At 49.3% G+C, this 18,897-nt stretch overlaps 1 protein-coding gene across 5 annotated transcripts in view; it reads right to left on the bottom strand.

Moving 5' to 3' along the window:
* The window catches only part of PTPRE (protein tyrosine phosphatase receptor type E), a 180,216-nt gene that overhangs the window by 72,460 nt on the left and 88,859 nt on the right, over positions 1-18,897 (bottom strand). The window contains exon 1 of one of the 5 annotated variants that reach the window (XM_070363933.1): positions 14,364-14,864. The exons of the other annotated variants lie outside the window; for them this stretch is intronic. The gene's annotated coding sequence lies outside the window, so the exon portion shown is untranslated. Of the gene's footprint in view, positions 1-14,363; positions 14,865-18,897 lie in introns of those variants that run through there. 5 annotated transcript variants of the gene reach the window in all.

Genomic DNA, 18,897 nt, shown 5'->3' on the forward strand with positions numbered 1-18,897 from the left:
CACTCACAGTTGGGTGGTACCCTTCGCGGGTACAGAGCGCCCCTAAGATGCTCACAACCTAAGGGGAACAGACAGTAATGAGCGTGGAGTTGGAAAGCGGAAGCCTAGAGGGATAGGAGTGTCCAAGAACACGCTTTCAAGCGATTCAGGTATTATAATTTTATATTTTTATTTTACGGACTCAGCTGTCACTGGAATTTGGAAGCATCAAGAACGCAGGCGGGGCGGGCCCCTGTGTCCACACACGCGCGGTCCCTGGAACCCCGAAGGCAATGGCGGAGATGACCAGCAGATGGCGCAGGCGGGGAGGCCAAGGAACGGTCCACCTGCACCCGCTGGGCGTCCTGGACCTCGACTCAGAAGGTCCCTACCTCCTGAAGGTCAGCCTCCTTCCAGGATCACCCTAGAAACGAGGTTTCTGGTCCCTGCGCTGTCCCGCAGGGCAACCCCAATGCCAGTGAGATTATTTGTTCTCTAATCAGCTTTCCCGCCATGCGTTACTGAGTGGTAACTAGCGCTGTGAGCTGCGTCTGAGTTCCCCCCAGCGGGTCCCTCTCCCTTATTTCCCAGCCTGGAAGTCTATTTTACAATCTGTGGATACTCTCTCTCTACCTTGGTGAAGAAATTTAACACTAGAACGGACTTTACTCGCCTGGAGTGCGAGAAGTTATAAATCAGACAGCATGCCACGCTCAGGAAATTGGCTTTGCGCCCGCCATAGTGATTCTTCCATGCACGTTAAAATTAATTACCCTGGGAGCCACAACTCAAACTACAGCAAGCAAAGTGGTGAACAGGGGCAGAAGCAGCAGCCAATTAAGACGAAAGACTTCCAGGACATGCTGGCCCCTCACCTGCCTTCCACTAACTGGGATCAGTTATCAGTTATTTAATAAACCGATTCAGGACAACTGCTATGACATTTGTATTTGGGGGAAAAAGAGACAGAGAGAGAAAAAGAGGCTGGGAGGGCAGGGAGGAGAGGAGAGGGGGTCTGTGCAAGAGGGGAAGGCTGGACAGGGTGGGGGCAGCCGGTCTGCCTGTCCCCAGCGGGGTGACATACCTGTGCCCCCCGGGATGCAGCTTTTTATTCCTCAAAGGGAGACATCAGTTCTGGAACCAAGCTGCTGTGCGCTCTCCTGCCTCCCGGGCTGGCCTCAGGGGCCCCCGGCCCTGCCACTTTCCAGAAGAGACCACTTGTCCAATGTGCAGTCATCTCTGTGTGAGGCTCCAGCCAGGCCACAGGTGAAGAAAATGAGTGAACAAGGGCTCTGAACCCACTGGGTCTCCAGACTGGGACATGGGCCTGGCTCACGACCGTCACAGAACCTGGGCCCCCGGGGGCTGCCCAGGAGGACTGGCCAAATGAGTGCCCCTCCTCACTGTGAGCAGAGGGGCCACATGCCCTGCTTGCCTTGGACAATCTCAGTTATGCCTGTCTCCAGCCTAATTATCAAGCATCCTCTTTCTCCCAAAGCATCGGAGCTTGGACGATCCCCTGTGTGTCCACTTGACTAGGAGGGATGGATAGAGGTGAGGTCACCAGGGTGGAACAAGAGAGAAATTTGAGTCTTCGTTTGAGAATTGACTCAGCAGGTTCAGGCTAAATAAATCCCCCTGAATGTAATTAGTGGCATTACACAATTAGGGAGATGGAGAATCCCCAGTTTTAAAATCCCCAATTATTTAATTTCTTCCAGCATCCTTTCAATCACAGCCACTCTCCCAGCAGCACAGACGTCAGTGGAAACAGTCTGGACCACCAGTTCAGGGCAACCCGAGCTCTGGTCCACTGGCTGTGTGCCCCTGGGCCAGCTCGTGCCCCCTCTGAATTTGTAAAATGACAAATCAATGACCTCAGGAGACCAGGGGGGGAGTCTGTAAGATAAGAGAGCCTTTCCACCCTTTCTGGAATGTGGATAAACACTTCTAAAATATGTTCAGCTCAAAGGCAGCCAAACAGAAGCAACAGAATCCATTTCGTTTAGAAACATCCAATTAGACTTGAGCTCTGAGTGGGGGAGGAAACCCAAGAGAGGCCTCAGTTTTCAGTCCCAGAGGCATCAAGCCCCAGGAGGGCCCTGCGGGTCCGGGACAGTGAGCCGCCTGGGGTCCATCCACCCACCAGCAGGGTCTGGCAAGCATGGCTGCACCCAGGCTCTCAAGGGTGCCCTAGACCGACCCAGACAGCTCACGTCCTGGACGCCAGGGGTTCTCACATGTCCCTGTTGTGCAGTGTCCCGGGCAGGTGCACACGGCACAGAGCTGGCCGCGGTGTCCCCATGGGGCGGGTGAGGGCAGCCTTCTTTCCCAGAGGGAAGCTGTCTGCTGCCCCCCACAGTGCCAGCCCTGTGAGCAGCGAGGAGGTCCCCGAGCTCTGAGTTCCACCCCAAGTCAGCACCAGGAGTAGGAAGTTCAGCCATGCAGCGCGTGGGTACCCAAGACAACATGAGCCCATATTTCAGAGTCAGGCATTTCCAGAAGCACAGTGAGCCATGCAGGTGAGGCTCAGGTAAGGATGCTGAGGCTGACCGTGGTGCTAACATCATAGAGCACCTTCTCTGGCTCAAGACACGGGTCCAAGCACTTTACAGATAAACACACATGATGCTCACGGCAGCTCTCTGAGATGGTATGGGCTCTCACATGCTTGCCCTGCAGCAGAGGACTTTGAGGACCAGAGAGGTTAAGTAACCTGCCCAAGGCCACACAGCCATAGAATGGCAGAGCCTGAATTCAAGGCCAGTTACTCTCCAACAACCAGACTTTGGAAAACCACATCTCTGAGGTCAAGATGAGCTCACCAGACCTGGGAAGTATTCCGAAACACTGTAAGATTTTATCAGGACAGGGTTAGGGAACACGAGGCTCCATCCAAACTGTCAGGCATTTCCTTTCAAGATAAATGGACACACATTCTGTAAATTCCAAAAATTCCCTGAAAATATTTACTTTAACTCTCCTACCACCGATATGACCAAAAATAAAGGAAAAAACCCACGAATTGGTTTGGCACCAACGGATGTTAACATGTTGTGGGCTGGAGATCCCAAACAGGTCAACTCAGACACTTCCTCTTATCTACTATACCTGGGAAATGATCCTGCATCATAAAACAAGTACTTCATAAATATTTGTTCATTGAGGGAATGAAACGGGCCAAAGGTTTACCCAAAAAAAGCCCGAGTTTTCTTCAATCGGTTATCTCTATAAACACCAGCTTGTTGTTGTCCAGTCGCTCAGTCGTGCCCGACTCTTTGTGACCCCACGGACTGCAGCACGCCAGGCTCCCCAGATGCAGCTCCTCAAATATTTATCTACACAGAATCACGGGACTTGATGTCCTTTGAGAAAGACTCCTTGTTCTGTTACCCACCAGAAAGGAAGAAAAGAAACCTCAAAGGAAATGAATGTCTCAATCTACTAGGCAGACAGGTAACAGAAAAATAGGAAACAGGCCCTGAGAGTTGAGTTTATTCAACCATGTTTAGAAACACTGAGGTCAAGTAAAGGTTGACTGGCTCAAGCATGATACCGGTCGTGGCTGTCTCAGACCGTCTCTTTTAAGCAAGGAGCATGGAATTGATGCTTTTGAACGAGAGTGTTGGAGAAGACTCTTGAGAGTCCCTTGGACTGCAAGGAGATCCAACCAGTCCACCCTCAAGGAAATCAGTCCTGAATATTCATTGAAAGGACTGATGCTGAAGCTGAAACTCCAATACTTTGGCCACCTGATGTGAAGAACTGACTCATTGGAAAAGACCCTGATGCTGGGATAGATTGAAGGCGGGAGGAGAAGGGGATGACAGAGAATGAGATGGTTGGATGGCATCACCGATTCAATGGACATTAGTTTGAGTGGACTCTGGGAGTTGGCGATGGATAGGGAGGCCTGGCATGCTTCGGTCCACGGGGTTGCAGAGTTGGACAAGACTGAGTGACTGAACTGAACTGAACTGATGAGGAGATGGAGGGAAGGAGCAGAGAGGAGAATGCTTTAAGGCAGAGCTATCACAGAAAGAGTCTTTTATGGTGAGAGAGTCTTCCATGGGACCTGGCACAGTCTTGGGGGCCGGGGGCTTCAATATGGTGAGAGAGTCTTTCAGGGGACCTGGCACAGTCTCGGGGGCCGGGGGCTTCATTTTCCTGGTGGAGCCTTCTTCCATTGTCTCATCCACTCAAAGGCCTGCTGCTCGCTTTCCTGCTGCATCCCAGGTCTGGCGAAGCCACCCAAACAGAAAGAGAGGACAGGAGCCCTGATCAGGGGTCTCTCAACTCCATGCAGGGAAGCTTTCAATAAAGATGCAATTCTGTTTTGACATAGCATCAATATCGCTCCATCCCATCTGTATCTAAAAGCTACATAACAATTTAGCAAGCTTGAAAGACTGTGAAGCTCCTCATTTCTTCTTGGCTCAGACAGGAGGAAACAGACTTAAATTTAGTAGTGATTTTTCAAGTCAAAAGTAGTTAAGTTACCTAAGGAGCACGTAGAAGTTGATTGTGTGTAAAAATCCTGTGCTTGGATTTACCCTTGCCTGTGAGTGTCTGCTTTTCCCCAGTCCGTGAAATGGTGCTCAGGGACTCCCAGGTGCCAACCCCAACTGAGGTCCGAGCTCCAGAGAGAAGGGCCAGGGACTGGCTTTGGTCTTGTTGTTCAGTCACTCGGTCGTGTCCAGCTCTTTGTAACCCCATGGACTGCAGCATTCCAGGCTCCTCTCTCCTCCACTGTCTCCCGAAGTTTGTTCAGATTCATGTCCATTGAGTCGGTGATGCCACCCAACCATCTCATCCTCTGTCAGTCCCTTATAATCTTGCCCTCAGTCTTTCCCAGTATCAGAGTCTTTTCCAGGGAGTCAGTTCACATCAGGTGGCCAAAGTATTGGAGCTTCAACTTCAGCATCACTCCTTCTAATGAATACTCACGGTTGATTTCCTTTAAGATCGACTGGTTGGATCTCCTTGCAGTCCAATGGACTCTCAAGAGTCTTCTCCAACACCACGATTGGAAAGCATCAATTCTTTGGTGCTCAGCTTTCTTTGTGGTCCAAGTCTCGCATCCGTACATGACTACTGGAAAAACCATGAAGTGGCTTGGCACTAACGGAGGTTAACATTAGTTTTGACTACAGGGACGTGTGTCAGGAAAGCAATGTCTCTGCTTCTTAATGCACTGTCTAGGTTTACCATAGATTACTTTGGTCTTAGGAAACCCAATACTGTACCATTACTGCCCTCTAGACCTGCAGTGGAAAAGGACAGACAGCCCACCTGTAACAGATGCCATACTGGGCTGAACTGAGTTCCCTCCAAATTCCTGTCTGCCCGGAACCTCAGAATGTGGCCTCTTGGGAAATACAATCTTTGCAGATGAAAGCAGATCTTTTCATTTTAAGATGAGGCCATAATGGACTAGGGTGGGCCCTAACCTAACAGGTGGTGGCCTTATAAGAAGAGGAGAGATGCACACGGAGAAGAACATGTATGATTCATAACATGTGATACATATTTGGTCTTCATCCCGGCTCCTGGCATAAGTGTGTTAGTCGATCAGTCGTGTCTGACCCTTTGTGACCCCTCAAACTGTAGCCCTGCAGGCTTCTCTGTCAATGGGATTCTCCAAGCAAGAATACTGGAGTGGGTTGCCATTCCCTTCTCCAGAGGATCTTCCCGACCTAGGGATTGAAACTGGATCTCCTGCATTGCAAGCAGAGTCTTTAATGTTTGAGCTACAGGGAAGTCCTGTAATTTCCCTTAAAGCCCTTGGACTGTCCTAAGTGATAAGAACACTAGAAGCATCTTTGATTCTATTATTTGATCTCTGACCCTGGTTTCTGACACAGGGCTCCTAAAACCCTTTCAAAGGCCTGGCTGATGGGAGTGTCTTTTGCTCTAATGAGGCAACTCTGCGTGGGCTTCTGAATGGGACCAGTCACCAGAAAGACCAGCCTGTGATTAGAAGCTTGATGTTTTTACCTTCTCTTCCCCCATTCTCTTGAGAAGGACAGAGTGCTGGGAACAGAGCTAAAGACCATGATGCTGGAAAAGACTGAAGGCAAAAGAAGAAGGGGAGGCAGAGGATGAGATGGTTGGATGGCATCAGTGACTCAGTGGACATGAATTCAAGCAAACTCCAGAAGATGGTGAAGGACAAGGAAGCCTCATGTGCTGTGGTCCATGGGGTCACAAAGAGCCGAACATGACTGAGATCGAACCAGTCAATCAGAAAGGAAATAGACCCTGAATATTCATTGGAAGGACTGATGCTGAAGCTGAAGCTCCAATACTTTGGCCACCTGATGCAAAGAGCTAGAAAAGACCCTGAAGCTGGGAAAGATTGAAGGCAGAAGGAGAAGGAAACGACAGAGGATCAGACGGTTGGATGGCATTACTGACTCAATCGATATGAGTTTGAACAAGCTCTGGAAGATAGTGGCGGACAGGGAGGACTGGCATGCTGCAGTCCATGGGGTCGCTAAGAGTCGGACACGACTTGGCAACTGAACAACAGCAATGCCTGGTGATGAAGCCTCCATAAAAATCCCAATAGTGTGGGCTTCGGAGAGCTCCCAGGTGGGGTGAACACATTGGTACATGAGTTGGGTGACACCCCCCAGCTCCCCGGGGACAGAAGCTCCTACACTCGGAACTGGCCGTGTGCCTCTCCCCGAGACCTGGTCCCGTGCCTCTCTCCATCTGGCTATTCATCTGTATCCTTTATCACATCCTCTAATAAGCTGGGAAATGTGCTGAGTTCTGTGAGCTGACCTGGCGAATTAATCAAGCCCAAGTAGGGGCTTGTGGGAACCTTTGCTTTCGAGCCGATCAGTCTGAAGCCCAGATGACAAGCTGGACTTGCGAGTGGCATCTGAAGGGGGAGCAGTTTCCGGGGACTGAGCCCTTCACCCGTGGAATGTGATGCCATTTCCGGATGATGTCAGAATCCAGTTCCACTGTAGGGAGCCCAGCTGGTGTCACGGAGAACTGCTCGGGGCAGAGGAACCGCCAGCCGTTTGAGAACCTCCATGCATTCTGGGGCCAGGAGTGTCAGAAGTGATGAGTCCTGTGCAGATGTGAAGGAGATGTACCGGAGGAAAGAAAGGCTGGATTTTTTTTTTTTTTTTGTAAAACACCTTGTGAAGACTGAGGCAGAGAGAGACTGAGGCGATGCAGCCACAAGCCAAGAATTGCCAGGGGCCATACGAGCTGGAGGAGGCCGGGAGGGACCCTCACTTGGAGCTTTCAAAGGAAGCTGGGCCCTACTGACAGCTTGATTTCAGAGGTCCAGCCCCCAGATCTGTGAGAGAAGCATCTCTGCTGTAAGTGACCGAGTCTGTGTTCATGTCCTACAGCGGCCCTGGGAAATGGATACAGACGCCGAGCTAAGAAAGTTGTGACGGTGTTTCTAAAATGCCTCTAGCTCCCTGTCGGCCCGTCTCCTGCTTCACTGGCTGTGGGATCCTTCCCGGTCCTTCCAGACCTCCTCCTTCCTCCTCCCCTACACCTGTCGGTCATCAACCTTTCACATTCTTCTTGCAGTTAACTTCCTACCTTTCACTCGCTCCGTCTGCTCACCCTGAAGGTCAAGGCCTCCTTCACTTCATCGGGCAATCATGAGAATTAGGTGAGGAGCCACGAGAAGCAGTGTTGGGTGCAGCCCCTGGGGCACAGCCAGGTTGCTCTCCCAGGGCTGGTCAGCCTGGTGCCTGCCGTCCACCCTGCGCCCCTTCCCCAGACGGGCCAGCCCACATGCCCTGCTCTCTGCCCAGGGCCTTCAGCAGCAGTTCCTACACGCCTGTGTCCTCCCAGCAGCATCACAAGATCTATCTCGCCATCCACTCATTAGTGCCAGTCGCTCAGTCGAGCCCGACTCTTTTCAACCCCATGGACTGCAGCCCACCAGGCTCCTATGTCCGTGAGATTTTCCAGGCAAGGATACTGGAGTGGGTTGCCATTTCCTTCTCCAGGGGAGAAGGGACCCAGGGATCCCGACCCAGGGATCGAACCCAGGGATTGAAACTTCCTGACCCAGGGATCGAACCCAGGTCTCCTGCACTGCAGGCATTCTTTACCGACTGAGCTACAAGGGAAGCCTGAAAGAAACTCAGTACATATATCTAAAAGGAAATCCTCTCATTAGCATAAATAAGAAAACCAGTCTCGTTAGCATGTATAGAGATGATCTTAACAATCAGCTCAGTGGGGAAGGGGAAGACATTCGCACTAAACACTGGCCCCGAGGAAGGCTCTTGGCCAAAGCCTGTTCTGTTTCTGTGAAAAAGATAAGTAAAGGTCTTGCAGACACAGTGACATCAAACCGGGCCTCTCCCTTTGAGCAAGAGGAAGCCTGGAAGGGAGCAAAGAAGGAAAGGGCTTTCTCCCTTCCTGATTCAGAGTTGTTCGTGGCTGTGTTCTGTTGCTACCGAAAACCATCTCAGGACTTGTGTGCATCAAAGGGCCTAGCAAGAACGTGAAAAGACGCCTTGCAGAACGGGGAGATGCATTTGCAAATTTCATACCGGATAAGGAACTAGCATCCAGAATACACGCAGGGCCCTCAGCACTCAACAACAGGAAAACAAATAACCCAGTTAAAAGACAGATAAAGGACTTGAACAGACATTTCTCCAAAGAAGATACACAAGTGGCCAGCAAGCACACGCAAAGATGCTCAGCGTCACTAACTGTCAGGGAGATTTAAACCAAAAGCGAGGTGTCCGTCTGTCAGCCACACCGACTCTTTGAAACCCCAGGGACTGCGGCCGCCAGGCTCCTCTGTCCATGGGATTTCCCAGGCAGGGATACTGGAGTGGGTTGCCGTTTCCTTCTCCAGGGGATCTTCTGATTGGGGATGGAACCTGTGTCTCCTGCCTTATAGGCAGATTCTTTACTGTATGAGCCACCAGGGAAGAGAACTGTAAACCAAAACAAAACCACAATGACATCCCACTCGCACCCACTAAAATGACTGGACTTAAAAATTAATAGGAAATAACAAGTGTTGGTGAGAATATGGAGGCACAGGAATCCTTACACGTTGCTGGTGGGAATGCAAAACGGTGCAGCTGCTGTGGAAACAGCCGGGAGGATTCCTCCACCATTGACACCGCTCTGTCCCCAGTAAGTCCACTCTTAGGCACACGTCCAGGAGAACTGAAAGCAGGAGCACAGGAACCTGTACGCCAACATCCATAGCAACACTCTCCGCAACAGTCAAAGGCAACCCAAACGTCCATCAGCCGATGAATGGATAACTGTGGCAAGTGCATACAATGAGCTATTAGGCGGCCATGCAAAGGAATGAGGCACGAACACCTGCTACAGCATGGGTGACCCCCAAAAACACAAAGGGAAGTGAAACAGACCAGACGAGAAGCTCACCTAATGTCTGATTTCATTGCTATGAAATAGCAGAATCCATCCATCTACAGCAATCGAAAGAGACGAAGTCAAATACACGATCGACAGGGGCTTGGGCGAGGGGGAAAATGGGAATTATCTGCTTAATGAGTACAGAGCATCTCTTGGGGTGATGAAAATATGCTGAACTAGGTGGACACAACAGCTTCACAACATTATGAAGGTAATAAATGCCTCTGAACTGTACTCTTTAAAGTGGCTCTCTCTCTGCTAAGTCGCTTCAGTCGTGTCTGACTCTGTGTGACCCCATAGACGGCGGCCCACCAGCCTCCCCTGTCCCTGGGATTCTCCAGGCAAGAACACTGGAGTGGGTTGCTATTTCCTTCTCCAATGCATGAAAGTGAAAAGTGAGCTTTTGGTTATGTGAATTCTACCTCAATAAAGACAGCGTCCCAGGATCACCACGTACTGTACTTTGGGATAACGGGCACCCTCGCCAGGCTGGCTTCCAAGACCCCCATGAATAAAAGCATTAGAAGAGACCCTGATGCTGGGAAAGATTGAAGGCGGGAGGAGAAGGGGATGACAGAGGATGAGATGGCTGGATGGCATCACCGACTCGATGGACATGAGTTTGAGCTAACTCTGGGAGATAGTGAAGGACAGGGGAGCCTGGTGTGCTGCAGTCTATGGAGATCACAAAGAGTCAGATACGACTGAGCAACCGAACAGCAACAACAGAGAACATTCAGAGAAGTGAGTGTACATGACATTGGCTGAGTGCTGTGTACCCAAGGCTTTCCCCTGTTCACTCATTTGACCCTTACAGCAACAATAAGAGATCAGGACCACTGCTGTCCCCGCTTCACACGTGAGGAAACTGAGGCACGATAACATTGAGTAATACAGCTCAGTAGCTGACACAGTGTCCCCTGGGTGGGGACGTAGGGGTGTTGAAAATGGGGCTATAGACGGAATATCCCAGTGGGTATGTGGGGCTTCTATACAGGATCCCAGTCTCCACACTCCACCCATTTCTGCATTAATCATTTCTCTTGATTAAATACGAGTCCTACATTCTGCAGGTCCCATTGTGCTAAATTACATGGTGAGCATGCATTGCAAATTACACTCATGATTAGAAGTTACACGGCAACATTTATACTAATTAAGCTGGGTCTCTTTCCTTTTGCTCTAGTTTTCAAACCCGGCAGAACCCCAGTGCCTTATGTCCACATGTGAACGGCCACAAACGGATGGAGTAAAACACATTTTCAATTCCCGGCTCTGCAAGATGATTTTAGACTTAAAACTGCTTACAGTATTGTGCTGCCTCCTTTTTTAATTTTTTTAAAACCCTTTTAACAGGATGAGTGTAACCGAGTACAGTTCTGAAATGGAAAGCACACAGGCTGCTCTTAAAATCGACGGTGCTACTATTTGCTTTTAATGCCTTAGGAAACATTTTCAAGAGTCTGTTTTCCCCGAGCACGACTGACTTTATAAATGTATTTTCCTAAGAAATACAAATGACTGCTACCCAGTGCAATTAGGAGAACATGAAGAAAGAAATAAAAATAGGGATGTTCTACGGAGCCCACTCAGGGCCAGGAGGCTTGCTGAGAATCTTCTCATCTTGCTCCCTTGGCCACTAAAGAGGGAACTACGCCCTTACAAGGGTCAAGTCACCCCCGGAGTCTCAAAGCAAGGAAGTGATGGCTCAGGATTTGGACTCAGCATCTGATTCAAAGCCTGCAGCGCTTTCCCGTGCTTCAAACGAGGTCGCTACGCATGCGTGTTTGAAGCAAGACAAAACACATCACACGTGAGCCGTGATCGCCCCCAAACATCGCAGAGCCAACGGAGGTTGCTTCGTTAGCCAGCTCGTGTTCGTTTATGTGGAGACGGCTGCGTGAACACCTGCTGTGTGCCGGGCAGGGTGTCGGGAGCAGGGAAGACAGGGATGACCGAGGGCAGCCTCATCGCCGCCTTCCCAGGCTCTGAGACCGCAGGCTTTTCCGGCCAACCCGCCCATAGGCACGTCTTCCCTCCCGGGACCCCGTTTCCAATCACTGGGACCCGGAGGCAGAGTAGCCACTGCCGCGTGCCCCTGGAGGGCACCGTCTCCCTGACCTGGTCCCCTCCGGAGCCCTCCTGCACCGCCACCTTTCCACACACTTCCAGCGACACCCTCCTCACCTGTCCGCGGCGTGGGCTCCAGCACAGGTAAGCAAACGGGGGTGCAGTCCGCTAAGCAGGGGGTTCATACTCTGCTTCGGCTCAGCTCTCTGCTCTGCAGGCCCTGGGCCCTGGATCTGGGAGGGGAGGAGGGCTGGCGGGGGTGGGGGGCGCTGCCCAGGGGCACAGCCTGGAAATGAAGTCACAAGGTGGAGGCCGGCCCCGCAGCCTGCAGACGTCAGACAGGAGGGCCAAAGGGGTGGGGAGTTTGTTCCGGGGAAAGCAGGTGAGACCATAAGCTCTTTGGCCCCGACACCCTATCACAGGTGAGCATCAGGCCGCGCAGGTCTGCCCTGCCCACTGGGGGCTGACCGTACAGGTTCCCTGATCCCTTGTGCTGAGAACGTTCCCATTTATATTGCCCGAGAGCCCGGGAGTTCCCAGGAGGTCCCCGGGGCAGGAAGTGGAAGACACAGGTCTCAGTTTGCCTGTGTTGTGAAGGTGGTTCACTCCCAAGGGGAGTGGGGGTCCCAAGCCGGCCCAGGATCTGGGGGACAGAACGGGAGCATCCCCTGGCCACCTTACTGGCCCCAAAGCCAAACTGAGGGGGGTGGGATTTAAATCGCATCCGAAGGAGTAAAATCTTATAAAATCTCACCGTGTGCCTGATTGGGACAAAGTACTAAGGGAAAGGGCTTCCCTGGCGGTATCCAGTGGTTAATGATCCTCCTCGCAACGCAAGGGACACAGGTTCAATCCCTGGGCCAGGAAAGACCCCACGTGCTGCAGGGCAACTAACCCACCGGCCGCAGCTACTGAGCCTGGGCTGTGGAGCCTGGGAGCCGCGACGACGGAGCCCTTGCACCCGAGAACCCGCGTGCCCAAGGAGCGGAGCCTCTGCAGTGAGAAGCCCACGCGCTGAAACTAGAGAGCGGCCCCCCTCGCCGCAACCGGAGAAGAAACCCGCACAGCAAGGAAGACCCAACACAGCCCAAAATAATAAATAAATGATTTTTTTAAAAAAGTACTATGCGAGCAACAAGGCAAGTTTTCCTTATTCTGAGCCTTTTTCCAGGACATCAAGCACCACTTAGTGTGAAAGAACAGGAATTTATAACTGGATGCCCTTTGCTGGCACCTCCCATAGAAGTGGTCCCTCACTGTTTTCTGTGCGCAGTCCCATACATGACACACACACACACACTCACACACACACACACACTCACACACACACACACACACACACACACACACACACACACACACACACACACACACACACACACACACACACACACACACACACACACACACACACACACACACACACACACACACACACACTCACACAACACACACACACACTCACACAACACACACACACACTCACACACACACACACACTCACACACTCACACACACACACACACACACACACACACACACACACACACACACACACACACACACACACACACACACTCACACACACAACACACACACACTCACACACACACACACACTCACACAACACACACTCACACACAACACACACACTCACACACACACACACACACACACACTCACACACTCACACACACACACACACTCACACACACACACACTCCTCTAAACAAAGCGCAGCCCGGCAGCACCAAAGTTGGTTGGAAGATGACAGATGGCTTTTCGCATAAGAGGTAAAGTACCATGAAGTTTCTCACTCTAGCCTTTCTAATGTGACCTAGCCAATGTGCTCTCATAGTGCAAACAGCATTGAAAAGGCAAATTTAAGGTGAGCTGTAGATCCCATTCATGATGTTGCTGGGGTGCCCTTCTAACAGGTGGGGAGGGGGTGCTCCCAGGGAGGAGGTCAGCCTGACCCAGCAGCTTCCTGACTGCGTGACCCCGAGTGAGCAGGTGGAGTCGTTACGGTAACGCTGAGAGGACCTGAGGTCCCCAGAGGAGTGTGCAGGAGCCTGGAGGGGTTCCCTGTGCTTTGCTGGGAAAGACTGACATCCTGGGACAAACTGATTTAAATGAAACACTTCAGAGGAGGCAGCCTAGTATTTGTTCCCCTCATTAGTAAGCCTGTCCTCACCATATGTATCCAAAATCATTCAAGGGCGAGTAGCACAAGCAGTTGAAAAGTAATCTGAATATCCATCAAAGATACAGTCTCTGTGAGAACAGATGCAATTAGAAAATGATGCAGTCTCAATAGAAGCTGCAGGAGAAAGAAAAGGAAAGAGAGAGAGAGGATAAAAGAAGGAAGGAAAGAAGGAAAGGAAGAAAAAAAAAAGAACAGTAGGAGAAGGGAGGAAGAGAAGGAAGGGAAAAAACAGAAAAGAAAATCTTTCTCCCATTTTTTTAAATTGGTTAGTCAGTTTTCATGTCAAATATTTCCTAAAATATCTTTACAATTTCCACATTAGCTGAAAGATACATATCCAAAATTTTAAGCACGTTCTCTTTGCATAAAGAACATTTAGATATTACATTTTAAGCGAGGAGAAAGGACTTTCACATTAAACAGCAATTTAACGCATAGGAAGACATAAAATCTGCACAAATCATTTGGACACAACTGTTCACTCACCACCTACACGGATGTTACATTTTACAAACTGGTAGCATGAGCTCACAGAGAAACTTGACTGGGAATAGAATTGCTATGACATTCCTAAATTAACAGTGAGAGGCAACATTAGATATTACATTTTAAAAACTGTTGGAAAATGCATTTTTCTCCCAACCTAAGCCAGAGACATAAAGCAGCTTCCGGAAATCCCTTTTCCCATCTGTGTTCCTCATCCCCTGATACTTACAGAGCCAGGCTTTCTGAACAGCCCCGAGGTGATCAACTCGTTCAAACCCATGTCCACGGCACCGGAGTCTCACTGACTGACAATCTGAACATTGCCAGGCAGGCTACTGATGCAAAAGGCGATCCATAATTTACGTGGGTATTCCCTCTGTAGTTCTCCTTGTGAAGCTAGCAGCTGCCCGTGCCCAGACTATGTCATCAGAAATCAGAGCCCCAAATCCAGCAGGGGAAAAAAAGTGTCAGGAGAGATGGCTCATCTCTAGTGGAAATCAACACTCACAAATAAATTTATAATTGGCACTGGTATTGTGTCTTTTTTGTTTGTTTGTTTTTTGAAGTTTAAAATAAATCAGGAAGAAAGGTGGTGGAGAAACAGTCCGGCTGAAAGAAAGGCATCTCGATTGCTGGCTGCTGCAGTCAGCGGTCCCAGCAGGGTCATCAAAGCCCGCCGGTGCGCTGCGCTTGGAAGGGCAGAAGCAGAGAAGGCACCGGGCGTCCAGAAGAAGCAGGGATCACAGCCCGCAGAGAGCAAGAAAGGGCACAGCAAGACCCATCTGAGTCCCCCCACGCTTCAGATTTCCTTTCCAAATAAAAGTTGCCAACCAGTGTTCTCCTCCCCCCTGAATTCCTTCAAGGCGAAACGAAACTGAAATACAACAGAAAGCAAAGAAAACGTGAAGGAAAACTCTAGCACATGTATGGTGCGTGCCTTTCCCCAAACAGGCTTCCAAGGTAGAAATCTTTTATTCTAGAGTTTCCCACTCAGCTTGGAGGAAATTCTATTTCAGGCACGATGCTGCTTTGAAGAAAGGACTTATAATAGAAAGATCTGCTTTCTCTCTACAGCACTTCCCGAAAGAAAAGGGGAAATGGACCCCCAGTTTTTACTCTCCAGTCTGTTATCTGAAAATCTGAAGCTCCCACAGCAGCTGCCTGTTCTGACCAAGTTCTTCTTTTGCATTAAAGTGGAAGTTTTTTGTTTTTGTTTTTTTTAAACAGAGCTTCTTTCTTTCACATTCTATGGGTTGAGCTGTATGCCCGGAAATGTGGCCCCTTCATAAAGGAAGTGCCTTCCCCATGGACGGGTTTATTAGAGCCAGGAGGCACCAAGTTGTGCAGAGAGGTCTAACCAGTTACACATCTCTCAGAAGGAACCAGGACACAACCAACGCGCCAAAGCAGCACACAGTGTCTCGAGGAAAGTTCGCTATGATGTCTTGCTCCATCACCACTGTGGTCAGTACTGTTACAGTTCCTACCACCAGCCCCAAGCACTGACTTCCTTGCCCTGAGAATTTGATCTGAAGTTCTGTTCACTGAGTACTTCCTATGTGTCAAGGACTGTGGTAGGTAGTTATATACTCTTTCGTTCAAGTCCCAGTTATTTCTGCCTCCAATAAAGCAAGAATCCAGAGGTGGAAAGGCCAGGAAAGACGGCAGCACAGGTTGACAACAGTCCTGTCCTGTTCGGCAGGACCACTGACCAGGCTTCCAGCAGGTCCTGGAAGAGCAGCGTGCACCGATTGCCCTTGGCACCTCCTCATCGGCTAGTCACATCATCACCCTGCCTTCCCAGGTGTCTTAGATGATCACGTTACTTGTCTGTAAATCCATTCATTTTCTGAAGACGCCACTTCTTGTTCATTTTCTGTTGATAAGGAATTTCTGAAACAATTATCGGAAGCCATCTCTACTGCAGACAACCAATGCTACTTGCCTGCAACAGGATTTGAGATCTCTTTTATTCCCGAAGGGGGCCATTATTTCCACCCGTTGCCATGGTGATGTGATGCTGCAGTGTCGCTGCCGTGGTTTCACTGCTTCCCGATGCAGTCACACCACACACTTAAGTCGAACCATTTGTCTCACCTCTCGCAGGCTTTTTGGAAAACAAACACCTGACTGCAAAACTTAGACGAACGCTTCGTCTCACACGATGATGGACAGGGACAGCTGAGAGGGTCCCCGCGTGCCAGCACCCAGGTCGACAACAAGGTTTCAAACAAGGAGAGGGAGCATCCAAAAATACCTTAGTTTTTCCCTTTGATAATTTAAGGAGAGATTTCTTACTATATCCAGTGACTTAAGAAATGCTTTTCAAAACCCAAAAGTAAGGAGTTTGGGATAAATGGATACATACTACTTCGTATAAAATAAACAACAAGGCCCCACTGTATAGCACAGGGAGTTGTGTTCAATACCTTGTAATAACTTATTATGGAAAAAATATGAAAAATATGTATATACATATTATATATATATATACACACACATCTTAATCACCTTTCTGTATGCCTGAAACTAACACAACATTGTAAATAAACTTTACTTCAATTTAAAAAATGGAGAAAAGATGCAGAGCAATAAGTTGCCTGAATCTATTTACTTTGTAATGCAACCAATGTTTATTGGATGCCAGAAAAAAAAATAAAAGCAAAAGCAACACAACTAAATGAGGAGCTGTGCATTTTTATTTTGGGGAGTTCACGTTAACTGAACCTCTGCCATATTCTTTTTTAAAGCAGCAACTGAATACTCCTATTTGTACCTCTGTTATCTTGCTTTTATTTGTGCCTAGTAGACACACGGGGCTTCCCAGGTGGGGCTAGTGATAAGAATCTGCCCAGGAGATTGGAGATCTCCAGTGTAGGAGACAAAGGAGATGAAGGTTCAGTCCCTGGATCAGGGAGATCCCCTGGAGAAGGACATGGCAACCCACTCCAGCATTCTTGCCTGGAGAATCCCACGGTCAGAGGAGCCTGGTGGGCTACAGTTCATAGGGTCACAAAGAGTCACACACGACTGAAGAGACTTAGCACGCGTGCAGTAGACACACACATTCCCACACAAATACATGTTCATGTACTTATTTATGAATTCCTGAGGTCTCTAACCTGTGAAGTTTGGCTTAAATAAGAAAGGTGAATATGAGCTTCCCTGGTGGCACAGTGGTGAAGAATCCACCTGCCAATGCAGGAGACACAGGCTGGATCCTGGTCCGGGAAGATTCCACATGTCGAGAAGCAATTAAGCCTGTGAGCCACACTACTGAGTCTGTGGTCTAGAGTCGGGGAGCCACAGCTGCTGAGCACACATGCTTAGAGCCCGTGCTCTGCAACAAGAGAAACCTGTCCGCTGCAACTAGAGAGGAGCCTCCACTCACTGCCACTAGAGAGAAGCCCACGCAGCAGCAAAGACCCAGCACAGGCAAAAATAAATGAATAAAATATTATTATTTTTTTAAAGAAAGGTGAATATTACTGATGGGACTTGTCCATCTGTAAGCCCTGATTTCCAAAAGGCTGACCCGTTCAAGCTGGGAACTCACGCTGAACTCAGGATGCTGGTTCTCTGCGGCTCTGGCCCTGAATCCAGGTTGTGGGAGGGTGTCTCCCCACCCTCCGGGACAGCCCCCAGCAGAGGAGGGGATGGGAGGTCGCCAGAAACATGGCAGGTGGCAGCCTTCCTCTGGAGCACATGGACTCCCCAGCCTTCTTTCTGAGCAAACACAGGACGGGTCTGGATTCAGGGCGAGCTGAATAGTAGGGCTGGATAGTAGGGCTGTTCTCCTGCTGCGAATCGTCTGGAGCGCCAGCTTGGACTCCTGACAAGACAGCGTTAATCGAAAGGGGCAAAATCAGATCACCTGGATGAGGTTTCAGAGGCCACTTCTTGGAAAAGGCTGGTGATTTACTAAAGCCCAACTTCCAGGAAAATGCCAAATCTAAGTCTGGCCCCAATTAATTAAGTTAATCTGAGTTGAACTCAGGTTATCTGTGTACCCTGGTCTTTTTTCCTTCCGCCACTAGATTTACTTGTTTGCTATTTGCTTTGTTTTGCTTTTTTCAATTTCTTTTTGCCACGACACTAATATTGGCCAGGCTTGGAGTTGAGAAGCCTTGTTGTGTTGGGAACAGAAAGAAAACTCTCTCCACGTAGGAAGGAATGCTGTGGGGGCCTCAAAAACCAGGCTTCAACAAAGAACAGACACACTTCTCACAACGCCCACTTTACCGAGAAATGAGGGGGCGTGGGGGGCTGCGGTTAGCAGATGTAAGCTATTATCTGTAAAAAGGAAAAACAACAAGGTCCTACTGTGTAGCACAGGGAACTGTATTCAGCATCCATATCCTATGGCAAACCATAATGGGGAAGAATATTATAAAAGAATGTGTGTGTCTGTATATATATACACATGCATATATACATATGTATGTATGACTGAAATTGTATGGCAGAAATTAGTACACTGTAAATCAACTATCAATAAAAAACTAATAAAAAATAGCAAATAACACCATAGCAAGTTGAGACAGACCATGGAAGAAAGGAACAAGTTTTTTATTTTGGGATCCTCAGCAATTTTTTTCCTGCTTTGCGTGCCTTTTCATTGTGAACTAGGTCCAAAGCAAAAAAAGAAAGGGAAAAAAAATGAGGATTGCAACATTTACAGGGACGCCCAGCAGCCAGGAGGGCTTCCCAGGTGGCTCAGTGGTAAAGAAACCGCTTGCCAACACAGGAAACACAGGAGATGT

Source organism: Bos mutus, chromosome 26, assembly GCF_027580195.1.
Source record: "Bos mutus isolate GX-2022 chromosome 26, NWIPB_WYAK_1.1, whole genome shotgun sequence".
Classification (NCBI taxonomy): domain Eukaryota; kingdom Metazoa; phylum Chordata; class Mammalia; order Artiodactyla; family Bovidae; genus Bos; species Bos mutus.